The sequence below is a fragment of the Orcinus orca genome, chromosome 16, assembly GCF_937001465.1.
Source record: "Orcinus orca chromosome 16, mOrcOrc1.1, whole genome shotgun sequence".
NCBI classification, from domain to species: domain Eukaryota; kingdom Metazoa; phylum Chordata; class Mammalia; order Artiodactyla; family Delphinidae; genus Orcinus; species Orcinus orca.
The window spans coordinates 80421715-80436728 of record NC_064574.1 but is presented as its reverse complement, the minus strand read 5'-3'; the positions used below and the strand labels follow the sequence as shown (position 1 = coordinate 80436728).

At 63.2% G+C, this 15014-nt stretch overlaps 1 non-coding gene across 1 annotated transcript; it reads left to right on the top strand.

Annotated features, from left to right (window-relative positions):
• The first annotated feature begins 8785 nt into the window (after positions 1-8785).
• Positions 8786-14361, top strand: LOC101271254 (uncharacterized). The gene is made up of 4 exons (XR_007472008.1): positions 8786-9032; positions 10196-10243; positions 12096-12180; positions 12966-14361. It is a non-coding gene; the product is annotated as an uncharacterized LOC101271254 (transcript).
• Positions 14362-15014: the final 653 nt, after the last annotated feature.

The window sequence follows — 15014 nt, the reverse complement described above, 5'->3', positions numbered from 1 at the left end:
TGCCAGAAGCCCAGTTCCTGAGCCTGAGCAAGGAGACAGCAGGACGCGGAGAGAGGATTCTGACTCATGTACAGCCTGGCTCTGCTACCTTGAGCAAAGGGCCACACCTTTCTGAGCCTCAGTTTTCCCATCTGTCAAGTGGGGCACAAGTAGCTCTTGAGATCATAGAAGTTAATAGGAACAAAAATGGTTTGCAAGCTGTAATGACTGATGTGAGCTAGTGATGGTCCCTTTGCCCATTGTGGGGGGCCCCAGGTGGGCCGGATTCCTGGAGGCAGGTCTGACCAGACAGCCCAGGTGGTCAAGCCTGGAGCCACGGGGGGCGCAGGTCAGCCCACAGTGTTCTCAGGCCTCATTTCATTCTATCCCCAGGGCCCCCGGGACAGACGGGACCACCAGGGCCTGCAGGTCCCCCAGGCTCCAAAGGTGACCGGGGCCAGGCAGGAGAGAAGGGCCCAGCGGGTCCTCCTGGTAAGGACACACCCCCCCACGCACCCCGACCCGACTCTGTCCACTGGGGGAAGGGAGTTGGGGTTTCTCCCCTGTCTGAGCAGGCGAGGCATCCCAGACACCCCCTTTCTTGCTGGGGCTAATGACTGCCATCTTGGGGGGCTCCAGGCCCACTTCCTCCCACTGCCCCCCTTACGGCAGCCTCACCCCAAGCACCTTAGGGCTCCGTCTCGCCCCGGGCTGTGGGAAGAGAAGGCTTCTGGAGTTGTGGGCACAGGTTTCCGGGGGGGGCTCCTGGGGGCTGGGGGTTGTGCTCAGTCATGTAAACAACACCTCCAGAGACCACCCAGCTCCTCCTGGGCTCTGTCAGGGCAGGTACAGGGCTGGCCCAGGCTGGCTGCCACCCTCGGCGCCCCTTCCCCAGAGCTGAGGTCCCTGGAGCGGGCAGAGGGCATCTGGCCGGAGCCCCTGCTGGTTCTGTGGTTCCTGCCTCCCTCACCTCCCATCCAGCTGCCCCGGGTCCCCTGTGCACTGGGCTGGGACGGGGAAGTCATGCTATTAGCTCCCGGAAGAGCCCTCCAGGGTGTCCCTGGGCCTGGAGGCCACCACTGGCCCTCGCCAGCCCCGTCCCCTTCAGGGTCTGCTTCTCATCTCTGTTACATCAGCCACGAGGCCCGGCCCTCCTGTGACTCCTCTCCTCCCCACTGCAGGCCTTTTGGGGCCGCCAGGGCCCCGTGGGCTTCCTGGAGAGATGGGGCGCCCCGGCCCCCCCGGCCCCCCCGGCCCAGCAGGCAGCCCAGGCCTCCCTCCAAACGGCCCCCAAGGCGTCCTCTACTCCCTGCAGCCGCCGACAGACAAGGACAGTGAGTGGCATGCCTGAGGGGTGGGGAGGGAGGGCGGGCCTGAGCCTGTCTTCGGGGGGACCAGCCCTCCCCAGAGGACCCCATGAAGCAAGCGGACTGTCAGTGAGGGGAGCCTTGGCTCTGCCAAGTGGGGGGCGGGGTCGCCAGGGGGGCACTGACGCGGGGTGGGGCGGCAACCCACCCTCAGCTCCTGCCCCGGGGTCTGACCCCCACGGGTCACTCCGCTCTCTGGCCTGGCCTCGGGTCATCCGTTACCCCACGTCCTCTCCACAAATCCCCTCACTGTGGGCCACTGGACATGTGTTGCTGGATCACCTACGACGTGTGGGACTCTTTTTACCCGCCCGCCTCGTACAGCCGTGAGCAAAACAGCCTCCTGCCTGCAGAGGCTACAGTCTAGCGCGAGAGGGCGCCTCTGAGCACACACACAGCCGCCCCAGCGCGCGGGGAGGGCGGTTCCAGGGAGGCCCCGAGGACGGGGGTGGGGGTGGGGCCGGCAGCCCACGGCGGGCATCGTTTTGGTTAAGGGCCCTGGGGAGTGTGAAGGGTTTTAAGAAGCAGGATTGACTTGAAATTCTGAATGGGTGACATCCCAGGGACCGCTTTGTCGGCTGTCGGAGAAACCCAAGCCCCTCCTCCTGGTGCTTCTGTCCCCTCCGCCCCGCAGCAGCATAGCCCTCCCCTGAGCGTTAAGACCTGTGTCCCGCTCTGAGCCTCAGTTTCCCCATCCGTAGAGGAGGAGTGGTAATACATCCTGATGGAGTTGCTCTGGGGGTGAAAAAACACAGCCCCCAGCCATGAGGGAGGGGCTCATTCCAAGGGGACTGAGGGGCCTGGGCTGCCCTCAGTGGGTACAGGGGCAGGAGAAAGTGTTAACTCCCTGACGACCCAACCGCCTCACCCTCACTGTGGGCTCAGTGGTGCCCCCTAGTGGGGAGAATGGATGATGCGTGTAAAGTGCCTTGGGAGTCTAAGGGCTCAGCCGGCATCCCTGGGCCAGGAGAGCTGCAGCCTGCCCTGGCCTGGGCACGATGCCCTGCACCTGGCACTGCCCGCCTGCCACGTCTAGTGCTGGGAGCCCTCCTCAGACAGGACCCTCCTTCCCCAGCCCTGGGGCCCTCCAGGGAGGGCAGCTTTCCTGGAAGACCCAGGTGTGAATGTTTGGGGACAGTGGGGGGTGCCCCAGTGGGGGCACCTGGCTGGCCAGGACTGAGCACCTGTAGGAGGCCACCCACCGTGAAGCCTATGGAAGGGCTCTCCAGGCTTCCATGAGTGGAGGGAGAGGTAGAGGCAGCCACCCCCATCCAGACATTTCCAAGCCTGGCTGTCTGGTCCTGGCTCTGAGAATAGGGCAGAGTGAAGTCACACGGGGCTCACCCTGGAGAGACCCAGGCCACTAGACAGACTCCACCCGGCTCTGGGGCCCTGATGGAGGCAGCCCAGGGCCCTGCAGCTCAGAGGGGTGGGCAGGGAGGGCTTCCTGGAGGAGGCCCCACAGGAGTGAGCTAGCCAGGTACGTCAGGATGGGTATGTGGGGTGGACCCTGGAAGAGCGTCCAGCCCGGGTGGTAAGCAAGGTGGGGCCAGAGTCAAGGGCCTGGAGTGTTCAGGAAGGAGTTTGTGTTTTAAATGGAGCCCACGGGGCTTCCCCTGCCCTCTGATTTGGCCTCTGTGTGCTCCTCTTGAGTCGTGGGAGCAATGGCATCTGCTCGCCAGGGCTGCAGTGAGGCCCAGCGGGGCCGGGCATGCCCACCCTGGCTCTGGGGGGTCTCAGCTCTAGCCCCCCCGCCCCGCCGGCCCTGCCCCGCAGGTCACGGGCCGCTCTGCCCTTCCCGCAGATGCAGACGCGCAGCTGGCCTCTGCCGCCGTGGACACGGTGCTGGCGGGCGTCCCAGGGCCCCGGGGCCCCCCCGGCCCTCCAGGTGAGCACAGAGGGCAACAGCACAGGCTGGTCTCCACCGGTAACCCCTCCTGGGCTTGGCCTGGACCAAGGGGCCTTGAGGGGGCCAGGTGGGGGTCATGGCCTTGGCAGGGCGCCGGGTCTGCCCCAGCCAGCAGTGGCTTGAGGTGGGGCCTCTTACTCCCGGCGGCAGCTCCCCCGGGACTGGACAGTGTTTCTGCCAGAACAAGGCCTGACACCCACATGATGCAGCCCCGGGCTGCCCTCGTGTGAGCCGGAGCAGGGATGCTCTGGGTGTGGGGAGGCCTGGGTCTGCACGGGTGGTGTGGGGGCCATGCGGGAGACCCAGGGAGCTGGTGGGGCGTTGCCCATAAGAGACAGGAGGCCCTGGGCCTGCAGGCAGAGAGCAGGGCCCTGGGGGAGGGCATGGGATGGGACCCTCGCTGGGGGAGGAGAGGAGTGTGGGGAGGGGACGGGATGGGACCCTCGCTGGGGGAGGAGGGGAGTGTGGGGAGGGGATGGGATGGGACCCTCGCTGGGGGAGGAGGGGAGTGTGGGGAGGGGACAGGATGGGACCCTCGCTGGGGGAGGAGGGGAGTGTGGGGAGGGGACGGGATGGGACCCTTGCTGGGGGAGGAGGGGACTGTGGGGCGGGGCTGGCACCCAGGTGTGTGGACGTCTCCTCTGACAGGTTCTACCTGTGAATGAACGAGCAACAGAGGCCCTGGGGGCCGGCAGGTGGGGCGCCTCTTGGTTAGGGCTCCAGACCCGGGCACTCATTCTCTGTCATTCATTCACTCTCTCATAATTCAGGAAATGTTCACCGAGCACTGTTCAGCGGGGCAGTGTTCTAAGTTCCTGGGATACTTAAATAAACCAAACAAAGATTCCCGTCCTCATGGTACTTCCATTCTAGTGCAGAAGGCGAACAGCACCCACCTACTATCAGTGAATCCCACAGGGTCTGAGAAAGCAGGGCTGGGCAAGCAGCTGCGCCGGGGTGGCCCCATTTAAAAGGTGGTATTTGGGAGTGAGCTGGGAGGGTGTTTGTCCTTTAGCTAGACTGAGTCCAGATCGTCACCCCACCAGGGGTACTTTCCTGCGGGTCCTCCCTAAGCGTGCCGGGGGCACATTGGTACAGCCTAGCAGCCCAAGAGGCGCAGACCTGTGCCGGCCACTGGGGACGGAGGCCTCACTCTTCCAAGCATTCGGGAAGTTCAGTCAGGAACACCACTTCCTGTGCTGCACCCGTCAGGCCTGGCCTGACCCTCTGGGCACTCCCTGGCCCGTGGTGGGGGGCAGGCATGCAAACCGACAGTGGCCAGAGGTGGCAGCTGGTCTGTCAGGGCTTTGCCTAGAGAAGAGGCGGGGTAGGTTCCTGGAAGGCTTCCTGGAGGAGGTGACGCTTAGCCTGAGACTAGTAGCAAAGAGTTTGCTGGGGTGTGGAGGGGTTGGAGGAACTCCAGGAGGAAGCAACAGCATCGGCAAAGGCACGGATGCAGAGGAACTTTCCAGAAGGGGGTATCTGACTGATGAAGGTGGAGGAGGCTGGGCTGAGAGGGACCTATTTGAAAGGTCACTCTAGGGGGCTGCGTGGAGGGCAGATGGTCAGGCAGCAGTAACCCAGGCAAGAAGGATGGCTTCAGAGGGGTCAGGTCTGAGGTCCCGAGCAGGGAGAGACTCAAGATTTGCTGGGGGACTAGCCGGCTGGGGAGGGGCTGCGGGGTGGCCCCGAGGATGAGGCTCTGGTTGTGATGTCAGGGCTGCAGGGAGAGTGGGTGGAGGTGGGCTCTCCGGTCTGGCGGTGGGCAGGGGAGGCCAAGGGAGCGGGTGCCCCCCTCCCCCACCATTCATTCACCGCACCTTCCTTTGCTGCCCATGGAGACAGACCCAGGGCAGGGACTGGGGTGGGAGGGTGGGAAGGTCCTCTCCGGAGCTGATGGGGGCAGCGGGCTTCTCTGGCCCCAGGTGACCATCTGTGACTCTGCCGGCAGGTCCCCCTGGACCACACGGTCCCCCTGGACCCCCAGGTGCACCAGGATCCCAGGTAAGGTCTTTCCCATTTCTGGCAAGGGAGGAGACATTGTCTCGCCAGGAAGGGAGGAGCCAGGCTTCTTACCAGCACAGTTGCTCAGGAAGGAGCCAGCCCACCTGGCCGGTCCCCACCTGGGTCCAGGCAGGCCCTAGGGGAAGGCAGGCGTGGGGTCCTGGTTTTGTTAGCAGCAGCGACCCTCTGCTTCCCACTCCGCCTACGCCAGGGAGGTGCTAACATGGCTCCCGGTTCATAAGTGAGCTGAGACCCAGGTGCCACCCGAGGTCGTCCAGAGGGTGTGGTGGAGCCGGGCCAGGATCACAGAACGTCCACCCCAGCCCGTGGCCCCTCCTCAAGGAGACCTGCCTGTGCGGGGGCCACTCTGACGCCTGACTGTGTGGCCCGGAACCCCAGCTTGCTCTGCCTCCCAGCTGTGTGACCTCGGGCAGAAAGGCAGCCTCTCTGGGCTCCGGCTTCCTCAGCTGCTAAGACGGGGTGTACAGGGCCTCCCTGGTGGATTGTCACAGGGAGTGAAAGAGAAATAAATTGCCGGGGGGATGTGCCTTGTGCCGCAGGGGCCCAGGGGCCTGGGGGGAGGTCACGTGGAGGAGGGGGAGTCCTGGACGTGGAGGCAGAAAGGGTGGCGGCTGGGGATGTCTGCACGGAGCTTCCTGCAGCCCCTCCCCTGGGCCTCGTCCAGACCGAGGGCTCCGAGGTCCCTGGAACTCAGACCCGGGTGGGGTGGAGTGGCTGAGAGGTGCCCCCCCTCCCACTGCAAGGGAGGTGGATCCGGGCCTTGGCCCTGTGGGTGCTGGGACCTCAGGAGTCCCACACATTCATTCATCCCTTTAGACAAATATTGACAAATATTTCCCAGACACAGGGAGGGCACGAGCCACGCCAGCTGAGGACACAGCCGGAGCCCGGGGCCACAGGCCAGCCCTCTAGAGCACATGTTCTAGACGTCAAAGAACCAGTGTCCCACGGCTCCTGATCTCTCTCCGTTGTCCCCCGCGTGTTTTCACACCAGGAGGATGCGGCGTGGAGGAGAAGGGCCAGTGGGGTGCACGGCTAGGGCAGAGCCAGGGTGGGTGTGGTACAGACCAGGCCGGCAGGCGGGGCCTGGGGGAGGGGGTGGCTGCAGGGGGGACAGGAAGCCCTCAGACCTGATCTGCCCCTGAGTCAGGTGGGGTGGCCAGCTTAGCCAGGGGTCTGGGCGCCCCAGAGCACCCTCCTGGCCCCTCAGGCTCCCTGCCACAGGCCCAGGCCCCAGAGAGAAGGGGTGGGGGCAGGTGAGAGAGAATGACAGTGACAGTGACAGGACTGCGGTGAGGGTCGGAGAGGCCCCGGGAACTGTAGGAGCTTGGCAGGGGGCGTCTGGCCGAGCTCCACGCGCCAGGAGCCCCGTGCCAGCAGCGCGGTCTCTCCTGCTTCTCCCGTGCTGGGGGCTCCCCCCTCCCTTCAGGCCGGGCCTGCTCAGCCCTGACAAAAGGGCAGGAAGAGGGGGAGGGGGGCACGTGGAAGGCCGGCAGATACTCTCTCTCGGGAAGGGCGCACAGCGACAGGGCAGGTCAGCGATGTGAAGGGATCCCATCGTTCTATCCCAGCAACAATGGGGCGGTGGAGGCTCAGAGACTCTGTCACCCGCCAGAGTCACACAGCAGGACAGCAGAGTGCCAAGAATGCAGTGGGTGCTTTGGGGTGGTTGATCCCGCCGGCTGGCTGATTTTTAGGGTCTTCCAGGCCCTTGCGGGCAGGGCTGCCTTGGGTGGCTGTGCAGACCGTGCCCGCAGCAGCCTTGTGGGGACCCAGGGCCTGCAAGCTTCCAACAGGTTCAAGGGGACCAAGTCAGAGCTGCTCGTCCAGCCCCGCTCGAGGCGGCGTGACCGGGCACCAGCCTGGGGCGTCTTCAGGCTGGCGGCATCTTGGCCCCTTTCGTCCTTGCGGTGGTCCTTCCTTAAACCTGAGGGTCTGTAGCCAGGGCTGGGATGCCAGGGGCACCAGACAGTGCCCGGCATGGCCCTGGCTCCCCAGGGCCCCACTGAACAGGTGTCAAAGAGCCCCCTTCCAGGACCCACTGCCAGGACCCACCGAGGCCCCTACACGGCAGGGATGGAGCTGGGTTCCAAGGCTCCATCGTCCCAGTATTGACAATGTCAGAATGGCCACCAGGTGGGCTGGACTGTGGCTTCATGGTGGATGGTGGGGCCAGTCTGATGACCCAGTCTCTGTCTCCATCCTTGCCAAGGAGTCGAGGCCTCTGAGAATTGGCGGTCTGTGGGGAGGGATGTCTCCTAGTCAGGGGTCAAAGAAGAGCAAGAAGGGACAATAACAGGAGACCATGTGGTCCCGACTTTCTCGAGTAGGACGGACAGCCCCGGGTTTGAAGCCTGGTTCTGCCAATTTCCAGCTAGGTGGCCCTAAACAAGTCCCTGAGCCCCTGGGCCTCAGTTTCCCCATCTGTGAACTGAGGATAAAAATCCCTTCTGGGTAGGTTCGTTGTGAGAAATAATGGGGAAAACAGGTGGAGAATGCCAGGCTCCTCGGAGACCCTTAATGAACGCTATTCATTAACTATGTACGTCCTGGGGCCTCAGTTGCTCCAGACACTGTACTGGGCACGGGAACAAGGACGTGGGGATCCCTGCCCTCCGGTAGCTGATAGTCTAGTGCAGGAGGCAGACGTGATAGAGAATAACTGGGAAAGGACCTATGGTGACAGGAGGGGGTGACAGATAGGAGGAGGTGACATTCCGACTGAGACCCGAGGAACCGGAAGTCCTACAGAGATGCCAAGAGCGTTCCAGGTCGAGGGAAGGGCAGGTGCAGAGGTCTCGAAGCAGGGAAATGCCTGGCGCATACTGAGTGGAGGAGAGCGTGGGGTGAGATGAGGTGGGGAAGTGGGCAGGGCCTTACCTGCAGGGCTGATGTGTGGATTTGGGTCACAGTGGAAAGGGGACTCATCGGGGTTCAGGGAGGGAGAGTCCGTGACCTGATTTACAGTTTTCCAAGGCCCCTCTGGCTATTGAGGGAGGGATGGAAGGCGGGGGGAGGCGGCAGTGGGGCAGGGAGACCAGGGAGGAGGCCACAGCAGCGCAGAGGAAATGGCAACGTGAACAAGACATACTTAGAAAGTGAACCTGACAGGTCTGGCTGTTGGAATAAATTTGGTGAGGGAGGGAAAGGGAAGGTTAACTCCAAGGTGTGTGTGGGAGCAGCTGCGGGACCGTGGAGCCGTTTCCGTTTCTGAGAGGAGAGACTGCAGGGTGGGGGTGGGTCCGGGGGGGAACCGGGAGTTCCACTTTGGAGAAGTTGAGGGGGGGCATCTCCTGGCTGGCTGGGGGAGGGTGCTGGAGGACGGCGGGATGCACAGGTCTGGGGCCCTGGGGAGCCTTCCGGCTGGGCATCAGCGCTGATGGGGAGTCCACGCAGGCACCCTCACGATCACCATTGCTGTCACTCGTTCTCTCAGGGCCCCTCTCTCGCGTACTAGGGGGATGTGTGCTTTGCCATCTGGTCCCCTTCTCCGAGTGATAACCATACTTGGCATTGCCCCATTTCACAGGCCAGTGGCGGGGGCGCCAGGACCGGGGAGGCCCCCGGCTGTGGCCTTCGTGTTTCCTCTGCGCCACCCTCCTCCCCGCATCCATTTTTCAGATTTCCAGAGCCCAGTGCAGGGGGAGGGCCAGCGGAGGACTGAGAGGTTGTCAAGGGCAGGCAAAGCCTAACCTGCTTTGTTTGATTTTCTACAGGGCCTGGCTGGAGAGCGGGGCGTGACAGGGCAGCCTGTAAGTGTGGGGCCGTGTGGATGGGCCACCCCCAGGACGATGGGCTCTGGTGCAGGCCCAGGGTACCAGGTGGGCAGGCGTCTGCCCCAGGCGGCCTGGCTGAGTTCAGCCCCCCAGCCTCCCCAGGCATGGCCGGATCCAGCCCAGCCAGGATGGGGCAGGGGGAGAGAAACGGGCAACCTGGGTGCAGTGCCAGCTGCCCAAGTTGAGAAGGGGTGACTTCGGGAGGTGGGAGCCCCCTCGCTGAGCGTATGAAGTAAGGACTGAAATAGCCTCCTGGTGCAAGGCTTAGATGAGAGTCCTGAGGTCCCTTCCAGGGAGCCCAGGCCCCTGGGTTAATGTGCTGTGTGACCTGCAGAGTCCCTTGCCTTCTCTGAACCTTCTAGGAATAGAGACATAGATAGCTGACCTCTAATTTCCCTCTTGGAAATAAGAATTCATGAGTCTCAGCCCCTATCTCCAGGGCCAAGGAGGTGGGTACCTCCTTCGTGCCCAAGTCTTATGTCAGGGGCATGGGGCTGGGGGCAAAGGGGTGGATCTTTGCTGAGCATCTTCTATGTGGAAACCCTCTTCATGCATAGCGTGTTTAAGCTTCACAGTGACCCCATGAGACAGTGCTTTATTTTCCCTATTTGCCAGAACTGGCAGCTAAGGCTCAGAGAGGTTAAGCAACTTGCCCAAGGTCACACAGCTAGGCAACGGTAGAGCCAAGATTTAAATGCAGGAGTGTTAGCCTCCAGAGCCATGCCTTCTCCAAGCTTATTATTGAGATTGATTCATTTAATCCTCCTAAGAGCTCTATGAGGCTATTATTACCTCCATTTTGGAGATGGGAAAATCGAGGCACAGAGAGGTAAGGTAACTTGCTCAAGGTCACACAGGAGTAAGTGACCACCTAGGTGTTATTGTGAGGCTGATGTTACTGGCCCCATTTTAGAGTCAGGGAAGCAGAGACCTGAGATGCAGGGGACGTGATCCCTAGAAGGGCCAACACCTGAGCTCCTGGGGTTCCAAACCTGACTCCTCCCTCCCTAGAAACAGAATTAAGCCCCTAAAATCAACCCTGTGCCGGGCTGTGCAGGGGTGCCCAGGGAGAGAAGCTGGAGAGGGTGGAGAAGCGCCCCACCCCACACCCATCATTGACTGCACGACTTTCTTCCCAGGGCGAGCCTGGCGGGAAGGGGGAAGAGGAAGAGAAAGCTACCGCCGAGGTAACCGTGCCCCTGGGCCCGTGCTTCCCTCCTGCCCTTTGGCTGTGTCTCAGCAGGAAAGCGGGTACCCAACAGAGCTGGACTGACACCGTCAGCCCTGAGCCGGGCATCAGTCACGGGGTGAATGGGGTCCCAGCCCAGCGGGGGAGACAGCTGAGTGAATAGCGACTGCAGCACAGGGTGAAGTTGGCCGCAATGGGGTAGCACTGATGGGGTGACCGGCCTGGGGCCTGAGTCGGGGGGAGACCCTGCCGGAGAGGGCCGGAGGAACCACGGACCTGCAGAAAAGACCTTTCTTTTAAGGAGGCTTCAAGCTGTGGCGTCCCTCTCCAGGGACAGGACTCTCCCATGACAGCACCTGGCACAGGGGTGTGCCCAAGGTCGCTGTGGTGGACTGAAGGATCCATGGGCATGCGGATGTGGGAGAGGACGATGAAAGAGTGAGGTTGGGAGCACACAGGGGCCAGGGCAAGATGGGATGGGGAGGGGGCACAGATGGAGTGCGAGCATGGCTGTGGGGAGCCACGCCTTCTGGGACCAGGAGAGGAGGCTGGGGACCAGGGTGATGGATAAAGGGGGCGGAGGCAGTAGGGCCAGCAGGGGAGGTCTTGCAAGCTGAGAATGAGTGTCAGGGGAGTGTCAGGGCTCAGCGGGCTGGCCAGCTCAGTGGGCACACAGCTGAGTGAGCTGAGGGAGGTTCTAAGCTGGGGGTGGGGGTATCTGCAGAGGTTGGAGGCGGACGGCTGCGGGAGACGGGCTGGGCTGGAGAGGTGAAGCTGGGGCCAGGGGACATTCCAGAGGTCCTTGCGGGACTGGAGAAGGGGGAAGAGGCTGGAATCAGGGCAACCGTGGTGGGCACAGGAGGCAGTGGGAGGAAGATGTGGATGCGGGGGTCACTCGTGATGGGGAGACAGAGAGGATACCCACGACTTCCCCCGGCCCATCTCATCGGCGTGCGTCCTGTGGCCCAGGGACCGAGGCTTAGCCGGGTCCTGACAGAGGGGGCCTGGACCGCCTGCTCCTAGCTGGGACACCCCCACCCCAGACGCCACCCACAGCCCGGCTTCTCACGGCCTGTGGTGGGAAGGCCTCTCTCTTGCAACTCAGTAGCCTGCTTTTGGTTTTCTTTTGTTTTAAGCTAACTTAATCTGAATGTCATGACAGAGCTGTCATGTTCTACCAGCCAAAGATGCCTGTTTGCTGCTGACTCCAGGGCGGGGCCTTGTCTCTCCACCATCACTTTTTATTTCAAAGTGGCCTTGTCACCTGTCTTCTCGATTAATCAGCTCATTCACGTGTCTCGACACACGAGGTCCTTCGCCCGTGTGTAGGCTGGCTCCCAGAAACGCAGACATGCCATCATCGCGTCCTCCTGCTGGCTTCCCAGAGCCGTGGCTCTGCCCTCTCTTTTTCTCACCCGGGTGACACCGTGGAAATCTCTCGGGTGGGCAGTGCCAGGAAGGAGACAGGCAAAGCACCCCCGACCCGTGGGCCCGTACTAGGTGCTCTGCCCACAGCAGGGTATTTTCCAGAAAGAAGGGCACACAGAGGAAGCAGCAGGCAGCCATGGGAGCAGGACGAGCCCAGGCTGGAGGCAGACAGGTCTGGGTGTGAAGCCCCGGTCGGCCATTTCCAGGCTGTGTGGCCACAGGACTCTGGTTACCCTCTCTGTGCGTCAAGTTCCGTGTCTCTGAATAGTAATTCGAACCCCAGCCCTGGCGCCGGGATGTCCGCCCTGTGATGGCTGTTGGGAGGAGGGAAGTGGCGGGAGGGAAGTGGCGGGCGTGGGGAGGGCTGGGACAGTACACTGAGGCGGGACGGCCCTGACCTTGGCTGCCTCCTCCCCCCCCAGGGCGAGGGGGTGCAGCAGCTGCGGGAGGCGCTGAAGATCCTGGCCGAGAGAGTCCTCATCCTGGAGCACATGATCGGGATCCACGGTGCGTGGTGACCAGGGCCTGGGGACAGGCAGGCCCACAGGCGGCCGCCGAGTCCGAATCCCCCCTGTTCCGCCTCCCTGCCGCCCCCGTGGTGCTGCCTCTCCCTGCCCCAGTGGCCCCTCACTTGGCTGCCAGTATGGCCCTGTCCCACCCCGCTCAAGGACCCTCCATGGCTCCCTGCTGCCCGTGACCGACATCCAGGTCCCAAGTCCCTCCCCAGCATGGCCTGGTGTCCAGTGACACACAGCCGTCATCCGGTTACCCCAGGCCCTTTCCCACCTCGGCACCTTTGCTCAGACTGGTCCCTTGGCCTCCTGGGCACCAGCTCCCACTTCGGGACCTGCCCCGGGATCTCTTCCTCCCTGAAGCCGCCTTCCTGTCTCCCCACCAAGCTCTCTCTGCTGAACCTTCTGTTCCCTTATGGGGTGAGGTTTCCATGTCTCTCCCTGGCTCTTCTGCAGGGCCTGGAGCCTGGCCCTGGTTAGCATGTGTTGAAGAATGGATGAATGAGTGGATGAATGAGTGAATTGGTGAATGGATAGATGAGCAAATGGGAGAATGAATGAAATGAGCGCCTGGATGAGTGGATGAATGAATGAATGAGTGTACGAATGAATGGATGAATGAGTGAGTGAGTGACTGGATGCGTGAGGAGTAGAAGCCAGCTGCTGCTTTGTCGTGTCCTCACTGGGCACAGAGCTTCCGTTGCTGGCGGGGCTGGAAGTGAAGGTGCTTTGCTTGCTCCCAAGGCCCTGCGCAAGCCCACCCTCCTGCTCTCCTTCCAGATCCCCTGGCCTCCCCTGATGGGGGCTCCGGCCAGGACGCCGCTCTGAGAGCCAACCTCAAGATGAAGCGTGGTGGCCCCCCACCCGACGGCTCCCTGGCTGCCCTGCTGGGCCCCGACCCTGGGCAGAGGAGCGCTGGCCGGGCCAGCGGCGGGAAGTAAGAGGCCAGCGCTCCAGGACAAGCCCCGACTCCGCCAGAGACCCAGCCCCGGGGCCTGTGCAGCCACTGGCACCTGAGGACACCCCAAGTGGGACCGGGCTCCAGGCCTGGACGATCGTCAGGAACACTGGCTCCTGGGGGCTGGGGGCCTTGGGGACAGATGGCAGCTCCAGGGGCAGGGGCCCGAGGCCAGAGCCCTGCCCTGGTCCCTTCCCTCCTCACCTGCACTCCCTGCTGGAGACGGGGTCTGGTGGGCCGGGTGGGCTGTGAGAATAGTCATCATACTCATCATTTACTGGGTCCCTGCGTCGTTCGGGCCTGTCCGAGGAGCTTCCCTACATTGTCTCATTTAACCCTTAGGAGGTAGGCTTGTTATCCCGACTTTACACGGGGGACAGAGGCTTGGAGAGGATGACTCACCTGCCCAAGGCCCCCAGACCAGGGATGGCTGGGGCAGGGTTTGAACCCACGTTCTCTCTACCCTGCCAGCTTCCCCTCTTCACGGGGAAACTCAGGGCGGGTGTCGGGCCGGGCGGCTCCTGAGGTTCCAGCTGGGAAGGAGGGCAGGGCCCTGCCCAGCACGAGACAGCGGGGGCCCTGGGCCTCCTTCCTCGACTCCCCTGCCTGGGCTCGGGGTCTGCTCCACGGGTTGGGGAGCAGCTTGGCCTGTAGCTACTCTCGGAGGCCAGGGAGACCTTGAATAAACCCCAAACAGTCACGTGGACTTGGAGACCGTGAGAGAGGAGCGTTGGGGTGCAAGGACCCTCAAACTGAATTGGCATTGCCCACCGCCGCATCCCAATCTCTCTGACCCCGTTGAGCTGGGAGGAGGGAGGATTTAATGCAAGTGTGCACCTCCAGGGGCCATCCCTGCAGCCCCGCCCTCTCCCAGGCTCTCTGGGAAGCCACAGGGTTGGCCCCTTCTGCGTTACACGGCAAGTCCTATGTCCCAAGGAGGAAGAGGGATTGCTGCCTGATTCCCAGGCCCTGCTGGAGAGAGATGCTCCCACCCTCGGCGCTGTGGTCCCAGCCAGGCTCCGCAGCAGACACCCAGGTCCCCGGTGCCCCAGAGCAGCTCTCAAGGCCACAGCGCTCGAGGCCTCTCCGGCACCGGGTCCCCTGTGCCCTGGGCTGGCCCTCATGCTCCTCTCGCTGTCTCAGCGACGGCCGCAAACTCAGACATTCACAGGTGCTGGCGCCGCCCCAGGTGCATCTCCCCTCGTGGCAGGAGCGACTCGTGAGGCTGTGGCCTGGTCCCTCCGGGCCCTGGTAACCTCTCCCTGCCCTTGAGGCCTCGACTGCTCCCCTTGAGGCAGGGCTGGCCGTGTGGGAGCCAAGACGTGGCTTCCTGCAGGCCTGTCTTCACGGAGGGGCGGTCAGAGGCGGCGGGAAACCTGTAACCCTCCGACAATAAAGGTGCTCTCCCCGCTGTGCTCTGGTGTCCTGTGGCGGCGGCTTCTGGGGGGGCTGGCTGTGCCGGGCCAGCTTCGGCCAGGCCCAGCCCCAGGGGTGTCCGATGGGAGCCCCCGGGAGCCAAAGGGACCACAAGGCCCTGAGGCAGGGAGGCCTGGCTCTGCCCCCCGGGAGCCCCATGGGGGGTTGGGAGAGCGATGGGGAGCCCCTCAGAGGCTCCCCACCCTCTACCCAGCAGTGCTGCATCTGGGCTGGGCCTGGGCCCAGCTTTGCTAGATGGAGAGTGAAGTGGGGAGGGCTCAGGGCTCTGGGCGGAGGGACCCCTACCCACCATGCTCCTGCCCCGGGCCTGGGGTCCTGGACATTTTCGTCCACTTGGGGGCCCAGCGTCTCGGACCTTCCCCTGAGCCCTCAGCCGAGGTGGGGGACTGGCTGAATGCCACCCGGGGCCTCCTGCAGGCCGTGTCCAGCCGGAG